We start from the raw sequence: 14,720 nt of genomic DNA on the forward strand, positions 1-14,720 counted from the left end.
TCTGTATATATTCCTTTGCGTGTTATGTATATATTCCTTTACTTATGTGTATGAATGTATTATTTAATTATGACTTTCAGAGAAAGTAACTTATTGGAAAATCATAATTAAAAACATACATTCATACACATTAGTAAAGGAATATAAAACATACATACATATACGTAAAGGAATATATGTGGACATACATACATAACTCATTCTCACATTCCATTCACACAGCCACAATTGCTCCTTCTACCTACCGTTCTGAAAACCCTTTTAAAAAAAAAAAATTTTAACTTTAAAACTTACTTAAAATTTCTTAAAATAACTTCCCTCCCTTTCCCAAACAAAAATATTGCATTTCAGAAGCTCCACGATAAAATGTTTCTTCCTCCGCAGCCAATGAACCACTTTACACTTGCTTTTTTCAAGTCTAACTTCTGAGGACTTACCCTCACGGATTTCATGAATGAAATCTACGAAGTTCACTGCGCAAGTGCTGCCTGTGCAGTCGCACGCGCTCGAGGTCTGGAAATGCCGGCGTTCCCCGCATGCGCTGTTCATGCTGAACGCCGGCATTTCCAACTGCCAGCTGCGTGAGTACCCCGAGCGCACGCACGCCTTTGGCCGCGAATTTCTAGCCCAATAACTACCCCACTGTGCTCTCAGCCCGCCAAAAATAAATCAAAGACTAACCTGATTTTGGGCGGGAAGTGAAGCCTCTGGAAGAAAAGTATATCTGGAAGACTTTTTCGGCAGTTGGAGGCACATGGGTGGAAGGCAGAAGCAAGCTTGGACAGTCACAAGGAGAGTCGAGCTGGAACAGTTGCAAGCCTGCAGCTTGAGCTCAGACACACAGTTTGAATCCGGACACCCAGAAGAAGAAAGAGGCACTCGCAGGAGGAAGAAGAAGGCCAACATCGAAAAGGCCGTCTCGAAACCAGCATTCCGCCCCGGGGAAACACATTGGGAGATCATCGGCCATCCCCGGGCCGTTGCCGGAACGAGAGGCCATCGACCCAACTTGGGAGAAGAGACAAAAAAATAAAGGTCCCAAGCGAAGAAACCTTCCAGCCACCCCGGCTCAGGAGAAGAGAGGAAAGGAACCTGAAGAAGCGATGGGAGCCAGCCCAAGGCTCATCTAACCAGGGTCGAGCCGATGATCCTCGACCCCGCCGACATCCAGGCCCACCGGTGTCCAGCCGCCCCCGACCCCCACCTCAGGAGAGAGATGTGGCACAGCTCGCAGGGGCTCCACGATCCACGTGGAGACGAGACACCTGAAAGGACCAAACACAGACTCGATTTAAAAACCTTGCACTTCCTAGTGGGATTGGTGAGCATGTTTCTGGCCCTTCACAATCAGATCTAGATAGGTTTAATAAGGGGGTGGATTTAAGGGTACAATTAACATGAGTTGTTGTCCCTCGATGTTCCATGTGTTTCCTTATTTCATAATGATCTTTGTAGAGTATAAGATGCCTGTATTTGCTTTAGTTAGTACTGTGTCATTATGATTTCTTTGTGTGATTTTTTTCCCTCCCATGTACTCCCTTATCTGCTTGCATTTGATTTGATATTTCTCCTTATGCAATAAAATTTCCTTTTGTTTCATCAAACTTGGTCTACAAGAGTTTTCTCTACATTGTAGTCCCTGCACCTAGGGCCAGAGTATAGAATCTAAAGGGCGAGTGGGTCGAACCACTCAAGGTTTACTGTGCAAGAGAGAGAGGCCTCCCTCAGGGAAACCTCTCGAGGACAAAACCCCTTACATATGTTGATAGGGTTAGATGAAGAAGGGTTGGGGGATGCTCGTGTCGAGTATAAACACTGGAATCGACCTGTTGGACCGAATGGTTTGTTTCTGTGGTGTAAATTCTATGTAACTCTATCTAAGTTTGCAGATGTCCTAGTATTACACGGCCTTCTCTCTGTGGTTCTGCTTTTTTTGTGGCATTTCAGTCAAGCTTTATAATGAGTAGGGCCAGGCTGTGTTTGGCCACAGTTTCTGTCAGTCTTTCTGCCGTCAGTAAGTTAATTATGCAGCTGCTTACAGCACATTTTCTTTCAGTGGGAAGGAGCTGACAGGAGTAATATATATTCCAGTTATGAGGAGGTAGTTGTGAGAAGCCACCAGAGTGAAAGGACAGCAGCATAAATAGAAGGAGTTTGGTCTCAACTGAAGTGAGTGGGAGAACACTAAATTATATTTATTGAGTTGTTCGCTGCTAAAGTACTGGTAACTGCTTAACAGATGGTTGTTTTTGCAAGTACTGCCTGGCTTGTTTGACTGCCAAGCAAACTAACAATTAAGTGTGGAAGTACTGGTGGCTAGATTGATTTTGATTGGCTCTTCTGAAAGTGGTACTCATGTTTGAATTGATTGTTTGGGCTGCTTCACGCTGGTAGATTGTACAAGTCAGAGGCAGCAGATTGTATAGAATTTGGCCTGAACCGCAGTTGGCTTGAAGCCACTTTCAGCTATTTCACTCTCTCAGTCCTTTCATTATGGCAAGATGGTGGAAACCAATGTTGTGCAGAGCTTGCATGATGGGAGAGTTTTAGGAAGTGAGTGTGCTCGCCCACCACAACCAACCTCACTTGACCCCAAAGTTACTCAGCTCAAGGAAAAATTTAGAGACACTTTTTACAGCGTTGCATGGAGAACCTCTAACTATTTCTCAGGCTCAGTATGTTGGTGTTTGAACAGGTGGTAGTCAGACAGGAATACAGACCAGAGGGGGATGGAGGACTCGGGTCTAGGCAGTGCAAGAAATTCCGAGGGTGTAAAGTCTGTAGGTATTATAACGAATTAATACACAGACTACAAGAGTAACTTTAACAGGACTTTACTATTCGAAGGTCAGGGCGAATCTGCCCAATAAATCCTGACACAGCACTTATATACTGGTGTGGTCACCGTCGGTATTACAGTATACAGCAGCCAAGATAAAGTAGTGCCACACCTAAAATAGTTCTCTTAAAGGTGAACGGTTACATACGATAGTTCTCTTAAAGGTAGAACAGTTACATACACTACAATCCTCCCTTTTTAGCTTACAACATACTTATTCCCCATTAACAATATCATTAGAACATATATACAAATTATGTAAAACAGTTCACAGGTTCAGTCTCTCTGGAGGTCTCCTGACTCTGTCCGGATAACGCCTCGGTGGTGTAGTAGTTTTCGGCGGGGTAGTAGGTTCTTCCGGCAAGGCCAATTCAGCTTGAAGGACAGTGTCAGGATCATCTGATTCCAGTATTACCAGATCGGAGGTAGGTGCTCTGGGTATCTCTGTTTCTACATTAGCCGTGTAAGGTTGTGGAGTAGGTTGGCTCTTTGTGGATGACCCTATGATCTGGTCAACATGGCGCCTTATTATGCTGTCACCAATGTCCACTGTATACAGCAGCGGCCCTAGCCTTTTTACAATAGTTCCCGGCTGCCATTTCTCAGTACGGTAGTCCCGGGCCAAAACTTGTTGACCTGTCTGAAAAGATCTAGTTGGCCTTTCATTCATGCCATGGAATTGCCGGTTCTCTACGTCCCTTCTGACGTTTGGCTTAATCAAATCCAGCCGGCATCTTAGTCTTCTATTGAAAAACATCATGGCGGGAGTTTGATTTGTGACCGCATGTGTTGCATTCCTGTACGCCAACAAGAAGCTATCTACCTTATGTTGTAAGTTGATGTTCTCATTACCCATGGCCTTTATGGCCTTCTTGAAGGTCTGGACAAACCTTTCAGCTAAGCCATTGGTGGCGGGATGGTATGGGGCTGACGTGTAGTGATTGACCCCATTGCTTTTTAAAAACTTCCTGAATTCTTCGGACACAAATTGTGGTCCATTATCAGAACAGACCTGTTCCGGCAGCCCATTCCTGGCAAACATGGTCCTTAATACTGTGATGGTTTTTTCCATGGTGGTGGAGGACATCTTTATTACCTCCGGCCACTTGGAGTGTGCATCCACCGCTATTAGAAACATTGAGTCCATAAATGGACCAGCAAAGTCGATGTGTACCCTTTGCCAAGGAGATGAGGGCCACTCCCATGGATGCAGAGGAACTTGTGGTGGCGCGTTTTGGACCTTCTGGCATCCTAGACAACTCTTGGTTATTTCCTCGATGTCTCCATCAATACCTGGCCACCACACAAACGCTCTTGCTAGGTTCTTCATTTTCACTCCACCCAGATGCCCCTCGTGAAGTTCCTTTAGCACCTTATGCTGAAGTTTGGGTGGGATCACCACTCTCGATCCACACATCAAGGTTCCTCGGCACACTGACAGCTGTTCTTTCCGTTGCGAAAATGCTGGCAGTGTTGGTTCGCCATGTGCTGGCCATCCCTCCACTGTTAGATCGTAGACCCGTGAGAGAGTCGGGTCATTTCTTGTTTCATTCTCGATCATCGAATTGGTTACTGGTAGACATTCTACTATGGATGAGTGGAACATTTCTACCGGGTCCATTGTAGCCGCCTCTTCTACTACCGACAACGGTAGGCGCGATAACCCATCAGCATTTCCATGCTGTTTGGAGCTTTTGTATTCAATGTCATATTGGTGTGCCCCAAGTAACACAGACCACCTCTGTAACCTTTGCGCTGTCATAGTGGAAACGGCCTTGTTAGGGTTGAATATGGACACCAACGGCTGGTGGTCTGTCAGTAATGCGAACTTCTTGCCCTGCAGGTAATGATTGAATTTCTTTACTCCCCACACAAGGCTGAGGGCCTCCCTGTCTATCTGAGCGTAATTTCGCTCCGCGGAGGTCAACGATCGGGACGCAAATGCGACTGGCCTTTCCGAGCCATTTGGTAACTTGTGTGAAAGTACTGCTCCAATTCCATAAGGGGAAGCATCACAAGCTAGACGAAGAGGTAACGTTGGGTTGAAATGAGCCAACACTTCCTCAGAGGTAATCAACGCCTTGCTTCTGTGAAAGGCCTTTTTACAGTCCTCGCTCCACTTCCATGGCACTTCTTTCCGTAACAGAGCATTCAGCGGATGTAGCACCGTGGATAAATTTGGCAGAAACTTGTGATAATAATTAATCAACCCCAGAAACGATCTCAACTGTGAAACGTTTTCCGGAGCGGGGGCCTTCACGACAGCTTCTATCTTGTCAGGCGACTTGTGCAGCCCCTCTTGGTCAATGACATGACCGCAGTACGAGATCCGTTTCTGGAAGAACTCACATTTCTGGCGATTAACTCGAAGGCCATATTCCTTCAACCTGGTGAGCACCAGTTTCAAATTTGTGAGGTGTTCCTCCTCGTCTTCTCCCGTAATCAGGATATCGTCCAAGTAACACTGCGTGCTTGGAACACCTTGTAAGACCTGCTCCATTGCCCTCTGCCAAATTGCTGGAGCCGAAGCTACTCCAAAAACCAGTCTATTATAACGATACAAGCCTCTGTGCGTGTTGATTGTGAGATACTGGCGCGACTCTTCCTCGACTTCCATTTGTAAGTATGCCTGTGCCAGGTCTATCTTGGTGAAGTGTTGCCCGCCAGACAATGAAGCAAAGATATCCTCAATCCGCGGAAGCGGGTATTGTACCGTGTAAAGCACCGGATTAACTGTGATCTTGAAATCTCCGCAGATGCGGACCTTCCCCAGTCCCCCTGGCTTGTTACTTGATGAAGACTTCATGACGGGAACAATGGGCGTGGCCCACTCACTCCAGTCCACCTTAGACAGTACCCCTGAACGTTCAAGCTCTTCCAGTTCTGCCTCCACAGCAGGTCGTATCGCGTAAGGTACCGATCTGGCTTTGAAAAATTTTGGGCTTGCATGCTCTGCAATCTTGATTTTTGCTTTAATGCCTCTCAGTATTCCCAGTCCTTGCTGGAATACCTCTTTAGCTTTGTCCAATATTCTGGACAACCGTTCAGGTTTGACCTCTTCCTTCCCGGAATCTACCGTCATTATGTTTAGTGAATGCCAGTCTATCTTTATTTTCCTGATCCACTCCCGTCCCAGAAGTGGTGGATCTCCCTCGGGCAGCACATACAAGTCCATCCTTTGGTGATCTTTGTCTTTGTATCTCACCTTGACTTCTATCTTTCCGATGGGGTATACTTTGTGCCCCGTGTATGTCTGCAATACTGTCTCCGCATTCCGTAGGGGAATATGTTTGAATAACTTTTTGTAATCATGCTTATTCATGACCGTCACCGCCGATCCGGTGTCCACTTCCATCTTCACTTGGACTTTTGCAATCTGTAGTGTGATCCAGATAGTTTGTCGGTCAGCTTCTTTACTCACATTATGAATCCTCAGACTACCCAGTGCCTTGCTGTTGGAGTCTGAGTCCGAATTCTGTTCATCTGGACTCTTCCCAGTCACCTCATGTACCTTTCTGTACTTCTTCTGCGGTGACTTATTATTGTTTCTCTTCTTTCCTGACCGGCATACCTTAGCTATGTGGCCAAGCTTGCCACATTTCCTACAGTCTTGGTTTTTAACCCAGCATTGGTTCTGGTCGTGTGTTGTCTTCCCACAACGAGAACATTTCATTGTACCCGAAGTCATTTGATCCACACTGAGTACCGCTGTCTTCCGCTGCATTTCCGCCGTGCCTCTCGCTGCGGCTTCGTGCGATGCTGCAATAAGGACAGCCTTATCAAGTGTAAGATCGTTCTCTTCGAGTAGTCGTTTTTGCGTTCCTTCCTTTGACAATCCACACACGAACTTGTCTCGTAATGCCTCTGTCAGATTTCCTCTAAACTGGCAGTATTTCGCTAGTCTACGCAGCTCGACCAAGTACTCCGCGTTGCTTTCCTCTTTTCGTTGCGTTCTCCCGTAAAATTTAGATCGTTCCGCTAACATCAGCGGTGCAGGGTTCAAGTGATCCTTCAGAACAGCAACAATATTAGCGAAGGTCTGATCCGCCGGTTTAGCTGGTGATAGAAGATGCTTCAATAACCCGTATGTCTTCGCGCCCATCGAGTTTAGCAAGGTTATAGCTTTATCATAATTTGCTATCTTATTGACCTTACAATATACCTCGAAGCGTTCTACATACGTGGCCCAATCTTCCACCTCAGAATCAAAGTTGTTGATGTTACCCTGCTTAGGCATCTTCACAATTTTTTTTTTTATATAAGAAACAATAACGAAGTTTTTCTTTAACTTTTTTAACTCTTTTTTTTTATGGCGGTTTCCCGCGCTTGCCTTCTTCCCCGCCCACTTTCAAGATGGCAGTTTCGTGCTTGTCTTCTTCCCCGCCTAACTGGCGGCTTCCCGCGTTTCTTCCTCTGGTAGGAGGGGTAAGCTTTGTCCTCGGGCGACGACCGCTGGTTTACGGGGTTTGTAGCCTGTGCGCCGGCTTCAGTTTATTCTGAAGCGCGCGCTAGAAAAGCTGATCGCGTTCCTTGTTCCCCCCCCCTTCTTCTTTTCGGCAGGGGCAACCGGCGCTGGGGACAACCAGTTGGCGTCGGACAGATCCAGCTCCTGGTCCTTCACGGCAGCTGCTGTAAGCCGCTGGCCGGAACCTCGCTCGGTCTCTCTCGGGCTCTGTCTCTCCCGCTCGTGCGGCTCTCGCTCGCTCTTTCTCGGGCTCTGTCTCTCCCGCTCGCTCGGCTCTCGCACGGTCTCTCTCGGGCTCTGTCTCTCCCGCTCGCGCAGCTCTCCCTCAGCGGCTTTAAACGCCTCTCCCAGACCTCCCTCAGCCCGGCCCTTTTCTCCCCGGGCTGTGGCTGATTCTTCGCGGTTTATTTCGTTATTTATTTATTTATTGCCTCCGCGCCTTATGATCCCGGTCGCCGCGCCTCGTGGCCTCGGTAGCTCCCGGCCTTTTTCGCCGGTCGCGGTCTAGCTGTCTCCCGACGCCGTTGCGTCTCCCAGCCCGTTTGTACCGCGGCTTCCGTGCTCCACGCTGCCCCAGTCTCAGCGCCTCTGGGCCCGACTTCTGTCCGGCTCCTTTCCCCCCCGACCGTGGTCGAGTTCACCGCCCTTATCCTCCGTTTATTTTTTTATTTTCCCCCTTACTCACAGTCCACGTGGCCGACTTGCTTCTCTTGGCTGATTGGCTCACTCACCACCGTGGCAGAAGGGACAATCTGTGCCTGTTGCTGATGGAAGGCTTCGTGTCTGAATTCTTCCTTCTTCCTTGCTCTGCAGACTCGAGTTTTCTCTCAGCAGAACGACGAGGGCGGGTGCCTCTTCTCGACGCTCGTTAACAGCTTCAGATGTATCGTTGCCGCAGGGTAAGATCGAACTCGTCGCCACTGTAAAGTCTGTAGGTACTATAACGAATTAATACACAGACTACAAGAGTAACTTTAACAGGACTTTACTATTCGAAGGTCAGGGCGAATCTGCCCAATAAATTCTGACACAGCACTTATATACTGGTGTGGTCACCGTCGGTATTACAGTATACAGCAGCCAAGATAAAGTAGTGCCACACCTAAAATAGTTCTCTTAAAGGTGAACGGTTACATACGATAGTTCTCTTAAAGGTAGAACAGTTACATACACTACAGAGGGGTCTGAAGTTGTTTGATAGGTTTTCAGTACTGGATACTTATGATACAGACAAGGAGGGCAACATAGAGCCAGCACCATGGAGCAAGTGTTTATCCAGGGGGAAGAAGTTGAGAAAAGGTAAAGGGTATTTATGAGGGATTTTATCATTAGAGGGATAGATAGCCTTTTCTGCAGCTCCAACCAGGAATCCCAAATACCTGTCAGGTGCCAGGATAAGCAACGTAACAGATGGTGGAGAAGAGTGTGGAAAGGGAGGGTGAGCTGCCTGAAGTCATGCTTCATAACTGAACCAATGTTAAAGGGAAGAACAGTTTTGGGGCTTGTAAAGGGAGTTTGCAGCTTTAGGTGTTAGATTAAAAAGCAGTGCCTCAAGGGTAACCTCAGGATAATTCCCAGTGCTACACATTAGGACAGTTGGAGAGAATCAGATTAGACACATTGATATGTGGCTTGACGTTTGGGGTTGATTATTCTGTCTGTCTGGCACAATCTGGATAGAGGCAGGAAGAGGGTACTGGTGGCCTCTTGTTACATCCTCCAACCTGCAGAGGCTGGGTGAAACCTTCAAGGCCCACTTTCAATGGATGAGCTAGTTTCTGGGCATCAACCAGAAGGGTTGCAGACTTCTAGGGCATTGGGGCAAATCCTGTGGTAGGGCAAATAGAATTGTGGGGGAGTAGCTAAAGTGGTAAAGCTAAAGGGAGAAGCTAAGTGTAGAGATGGGGTAAAGCAGACTAATACAGTATGCTTAAGGGGACTGTGGGGGTAAATAGTGGCCATAATCTAACTAGATTCACTTTAAATATTACCACTTAATAACCAGTAAGCCACCTGACAGGCAGAGGAATTTTCCTGTTGTCTAATTCTAAAGGAACTCAAAATATAAAGAAGTAGTAGAACCACAACCAAGGCACAAGACATTGGTCAGGCTACAGTTGGTGTAGTGAATACAGTTCTGAGCACCTCCTTATAGGAAGGTATTAGAGCCATATGAAGGGTACAGTGAAAATTCACAAAACTAATACCAGCAATTAGGTTATAATTATGAAAAATTAATACAAAAAATGAGCTATTTTCAATTTGAAGAGAGAAGTTTAAAGGATGGAATCTAACTGAGGTTTTCAAAATCATGCAAGGTTTTGAGAAGATAAATAGTGAAGGATTGTTTCCAATGATTGATGAATCAGTAAGAAGAGGCATGGTGCTGGACTTCCCTGCTTGGCCCTGCCGAGACACAGGCCTACAAAGATAGGTGGCTGGGAGCCAAGTTGGAGGGACAGGATTCCAATGCTAGCCTGTCTCTCTCCGTTAGGGAACACTGAGGCCATTACTACCACTACCCTGGGCCTACCACTACCTTCCACCAAGCAGTCTTGGGGAGCTGCAGTAGGGGGATGGGGAAGCCAGGCCCTATTTTCTGACATCTACACGTGGCTGGCGAAGAAGGGGTGGTTTGCAGCAGTCCTTGGGTGCGAGTGGGGGGAAATCCAGGTTGGGTGGGGAGGTGGGAGTATGTCTCACCGCCCCATCTTCCTGCCGTTTCCATAACGATCACACACTTAGGGGGGGACTTTAACTCAGGTGCGGGATGGTGTCATGTTATCCGAATTTTGTGTTTCCCACACAAAACTAAATGGATGTGGGAGATTGATGCAATTTTAACTTAAGTGGCCAATTGATTTCCAGCGTGTGGGAAGCCTTTGCAAATGGGTTTTTCATGACTGAAAGGCCCCTCCGATGACGTCATCATTGCTGCTGCATTTAAGGTCCACAGCAAGCCTTGCTACTTCTGCAGACTGCCAAGCTTCTTGACTGTGCAGTGTGAGAGAGCTGCAGGAAAAATGACAAGTGGGAGGACCAGATCAGCTCCTCGCTTTGACGAGGTGGCACTGCAGGCATTAGTGGATGGGGCTAGGGCCAACAGGGAGGTGCTCTTCCCTTCATCAGGGAGGAAGAGGCCTCCCACTCAGACCAAGGCAGTGTGGATGCAGGTGGCTGAGGAGGTCAACTCCTTGGGAGTCACCCGCAGAACCTGGATACAGTGCAGGAAAATATTTCATGACCTTCAGCACACTGGAAAAGTGAGTATGAACTTCCCATCACCCTCAATCTGATCCCCATTGCCTTTCTTCACCAGCACTCAGCTTCAGCAATCTCTTCCTCCACATCCCACTTGACACTGACATCGATGCATCCTTACACATTCCCTCTCTATGCTCACATTCACATAACTATTCCACCATGCAGCCCTCACACTCCATATCACTCTGACGCTTTGAAAACAACTGACAACACACAGGGAGGGCCCTTGGTCTTGCAACCTCACTCCATCTGTGTCTCCTTCTAAGTATCTATACTATGCAATCTCTACACTCACTCCTTCATTCTCACTCAACCTCCACTTGTCTCCCTCATTGCAGGAAAAGAGAGCTCACAACAGGAGAGAGCGAGCCAGGACAGGAGGAGGGACAGCCTCATTAGCCCACCTGACCCCCTGGGAGAAGGCCGTCCTGGAAATCATGGGCATTGAGGATGATTCGCGCATGGGGGACGGACAGATGGGTGCAACACAGCAAGCTGGTAACAGAAAAGTTTCGCATCTCTCTCTTTGACATTGCATGAGTCACTGATAATGATTGTAAAGCTGTAACAGATGGACTTAGGAGCATCTGCAAAAAGCTATGTGCATGTAGCCTTGGCATCACATCTGCAACTCTTTCCTTTACTCCCCCACAGGACCCTCACAAGTATCTGTCCCCCCTAGCCAGGAAGAAGAGGCTGAGCAGCCAGCATCCTCAGAGGAAGCTGCAACCTCTGAGGGTGCAGCGTCACCAGAATTCAGCGCACCCAGCACCAACGCAGACACTCACACCTCGGTGGGACCTTCGGGACATAGAGTAGTGCTGTCACCTGGTGTATCACAGCTCACAAGTGAGCATCAGCAGATTGTGGAGACAGTGACAGCAGTGGAGAGTCATAGTTGGAGGGCGCAGGACTCTGCCAGTTTGGTTCAGTAGCATGTCGCCCCTCTGCCTCTGGGTCCATCCATAAGATCAGAGGTGATGGAACTCCAGGCACAGATGCAGGAGTCTCTGGCAGGTTTTGTCTCTAGGGTCGCTGCGAGTGTGGAGCGAATGGAGGAGTCCATAGCGAACATGAGCAGAGCCTTTGTGAAGTCATTGGCACATGAACGCATCAACATGGAAAGGATGGCTACCTACGTGGAAATGATTGCTGCCTCCGTGGTAAGGCTAGCTATGATAGAAGAGAGGAGGGCTACAGCCATGGAGAAGGTTAGTCGCCAGGGTATGGAAAACATGGTGAGTGTTCAGAATAGAATGACATCTCTTGAGGAGTGATGGGCATCTACTGAACAGAGAAACCAGACCTTCATGGAAGTCCTTCTGAGTAGGACTGCCATTGTAGGTACGGGTCCCCATGGCCCCCCTGATGTGCAGCAAGGTGCTCTCCAGCCACTTGCAGGTGCTGAGGGGGATCTGATGCATGAGGGGGAAGTTGGTGGCAGACCGCAAGGAAGTGGGGGCTCCTCTCCAAGTGCTCACACTTCCATGCCACTGCAGAGCTCTCGATCAGTGCCCCACCGGAGTCCACACCCAAGTGAGTAAGGCAACTCAACCCCTGCACAGCCGCAGGAGCAGCAGACTGTTGACAAGCCCTCACAGGCTCGCCACCCCAGAGGACGCCCGCCAAAGGTGTCGAGACAGGAGCAGCAGCAAAGTGAGCAAGGGTCTTCCACATCTGCTGAAGCCACAGGGGAAGCACCACATAGGAGCATGCGTAAGAGGAAAATTCTGCACAAATAGTCACAAGGGTAGTCACTTGGGTGCAATTTTGTGTTTACTGCAAAAATGCCATCACTTCGGTAATGTACATAAAATTTCTGATGGCAAATGGTGCAGTTGTATTGTCTGTCATTTTGCTAGTGGGACTTCCACATTGAGGGCTTAGGCATACTTGCAACTGTCAGTATCGTGGTCAGAGTGCTAGGAATCCTCTGGTTCTTGGCCATTGTCAATGCTCTGGTAAGAAGCTGCGAGGCAAAAGTGTTTGTTTGACTAGGCTAAGCAAATCTGGCCAGGATGAGTGCGTCCCTTGCATCCCGGGCAGCAATGCTGTCGCACGCTGGCGCCTTCTGGCCTGTGCATCTTCAGGTGAGTGACTAGCAGCTTGCTGCTCCTGTTGATGCTCCTGCTGTTGGTGCTGTTGTTGTTCCTGGTTCTGCTGCTGCTTCAGCTGGTGCTCGAGCTCCTCTAATGCCCAGATGGGAAGGAAATAAATGGCTCCCATGCTTCTGGTATATGCCTCCATTGAGGAAGCGCTGAGTGAAGGTGGCGAGAGGGGTTTCCCAGAAGGTCACACTGGAGATGGGTGTGAGGCTCCAACCTTCCACAGGTGTGGTTAAGCCTTCTAAAAGTTGCCCCAGACCTGAGACCACTAAGTCCTTTCACCTGCAAATCATGGCTGATCAAATCTCCTATTTAATGGTTGACCTGCAGTTGACAGTCAGCAATCCAATAGTGCTCCAGCCAGGTTTCACATTCGTGTTTCCCACCAGGTGTGTTTTACGTGGGAAAAGGGTTAAATTTGCAAGAGCCTGTTAAAATAGGATTATAGAGGCCATTTACTGGTTATTAAGGGCCTTAAAGACCAGTCCTGCCTGTTGGATGCGGGGCGGAGTCGGGACCATCAGACACGCCTGAGTTAAAATTGCTCGGAGTCGGGAACCAGGTGGGGGGGGTCCCGCCCACCAGTTTTGCGGCCTGGATCAGTCCATGTTTCATGTTTATACAGACTGTGAGAGGTTGCAGCTCTCTTCCATTATTGGAAGAGACTGCTCCTTTATTTCTGCCTACACTTCAGTCCCACACTCCTGATCTTTGGCATGGGAGGGGGTGGGGAAGTCAGAGGACCTCCTCGTGGGTCTGCTCTTGGGCCTGGCCAAAGTGGACATCCACTGGTCCAGGTTGGACATGACCCATGGGGTGGTCACTCCGGCTGCCTGCCTCTCTTCTGTGACTTTGTCCGCACCCGGGTGGCCCTGGAACAGAAACACACGATGTCCGCCGGTACGCTTGAGGTCTTCCATGTCAGGTGGCGCCGCAGGGACTGGAGTGTGTAGTCGACACCAAAATAATATGATTTAATTTGATAAGTTTCCTTTGCTTATTTATGATTTGAGTGGTTATTGTTTGTGCCCTTTTAAAAAGGGGGCACTTTTGTTAGATTAATTTTATTTGATGACACTGGGGTTTCATCCAAATTGGCTAATGAAAAGAGTAAAAGATGCCGTTTCCATGGTAATAGGATATTCATTACATTATTTTAGTGATTAATATCTCAGTGATTGTATTATGGTCCATGATAAAACAGTATGTAAATTGAATATAGTAGAGCAGTGAGTGTATCATTTGTGTCAGTGTTATCACAAAGAGGCAGATGCTTCTGTAATAGTTCGTACTGTGAAGTACATACACGATTGGCTACTTGTCACTAGAAACTGCAGCGACTCCAAAATATTTCACCTTACATTTGCCCTTTGCCTAGTTACGAACAAAGAATATGTAAAATTTGATGTCTGCTGTTTAGGAACATCTAACCCCTAATGTTGTTCCTGAGTTTCTTATTGCTTATAACATACCATAACTTAACAATGTATGCATAAATTTGTAAGCAGATCACTAAGGTGATCTACATTATGGCCAACTGGTGCCTTAGGGAAATACAAAAAAAAGACATTTTGATTGGGAATGAAACAATATGTAGATTTATCTACCATCTTAGCTGTTTCATTTCCAGAACCCATGGTCTTCAGGAGCACAGATGTCGGTATGAATATATATTTCTATGCATGACAATGAGATCTAAGTGGCATAGGATCACATAGGAACTATTAGCAAGTGATGTGAAAACAAATATATACAGGCTCGATTACTGACAGCAAATAAAGTGAATGTACCTCCTGTTATGCTTAACCCTTTCCAACCGGAAGATGAAATGACTTCATTTTGCATCTCCTAGGTGCTGTACGGTCCGTTATGAAAAAGACCTCAAAAGCTCATGTGAGTATGATAAGCGGTAATTTAAATATATTGCAAGTGGGGGAGATGACATCTGACGGTAAAGTCAGATGGTGACACCAAAGCTAATCCATCGTTTTGAATGGCAGTGAAGTCTAACACCACAGATAGCTATGAAGAAAAGTTGGTCTGTAAC

The sequence above is a fragment of the Somniosus microcephalus genome, chromosome 8 (assembly GCF_052327205.1).
Source record: "Somniosus microcephalus isolate GS21.2 chromosome 8, FLI_Smic_1.0, whole genome shotgun sequence".
NCBI classification, from domain to species: Eukaryota; Metazoa; Chordata; class Chondrichthyes; order Squaliformes; family Somniosidae; genus Somniosus; species Somniosus microcephalus.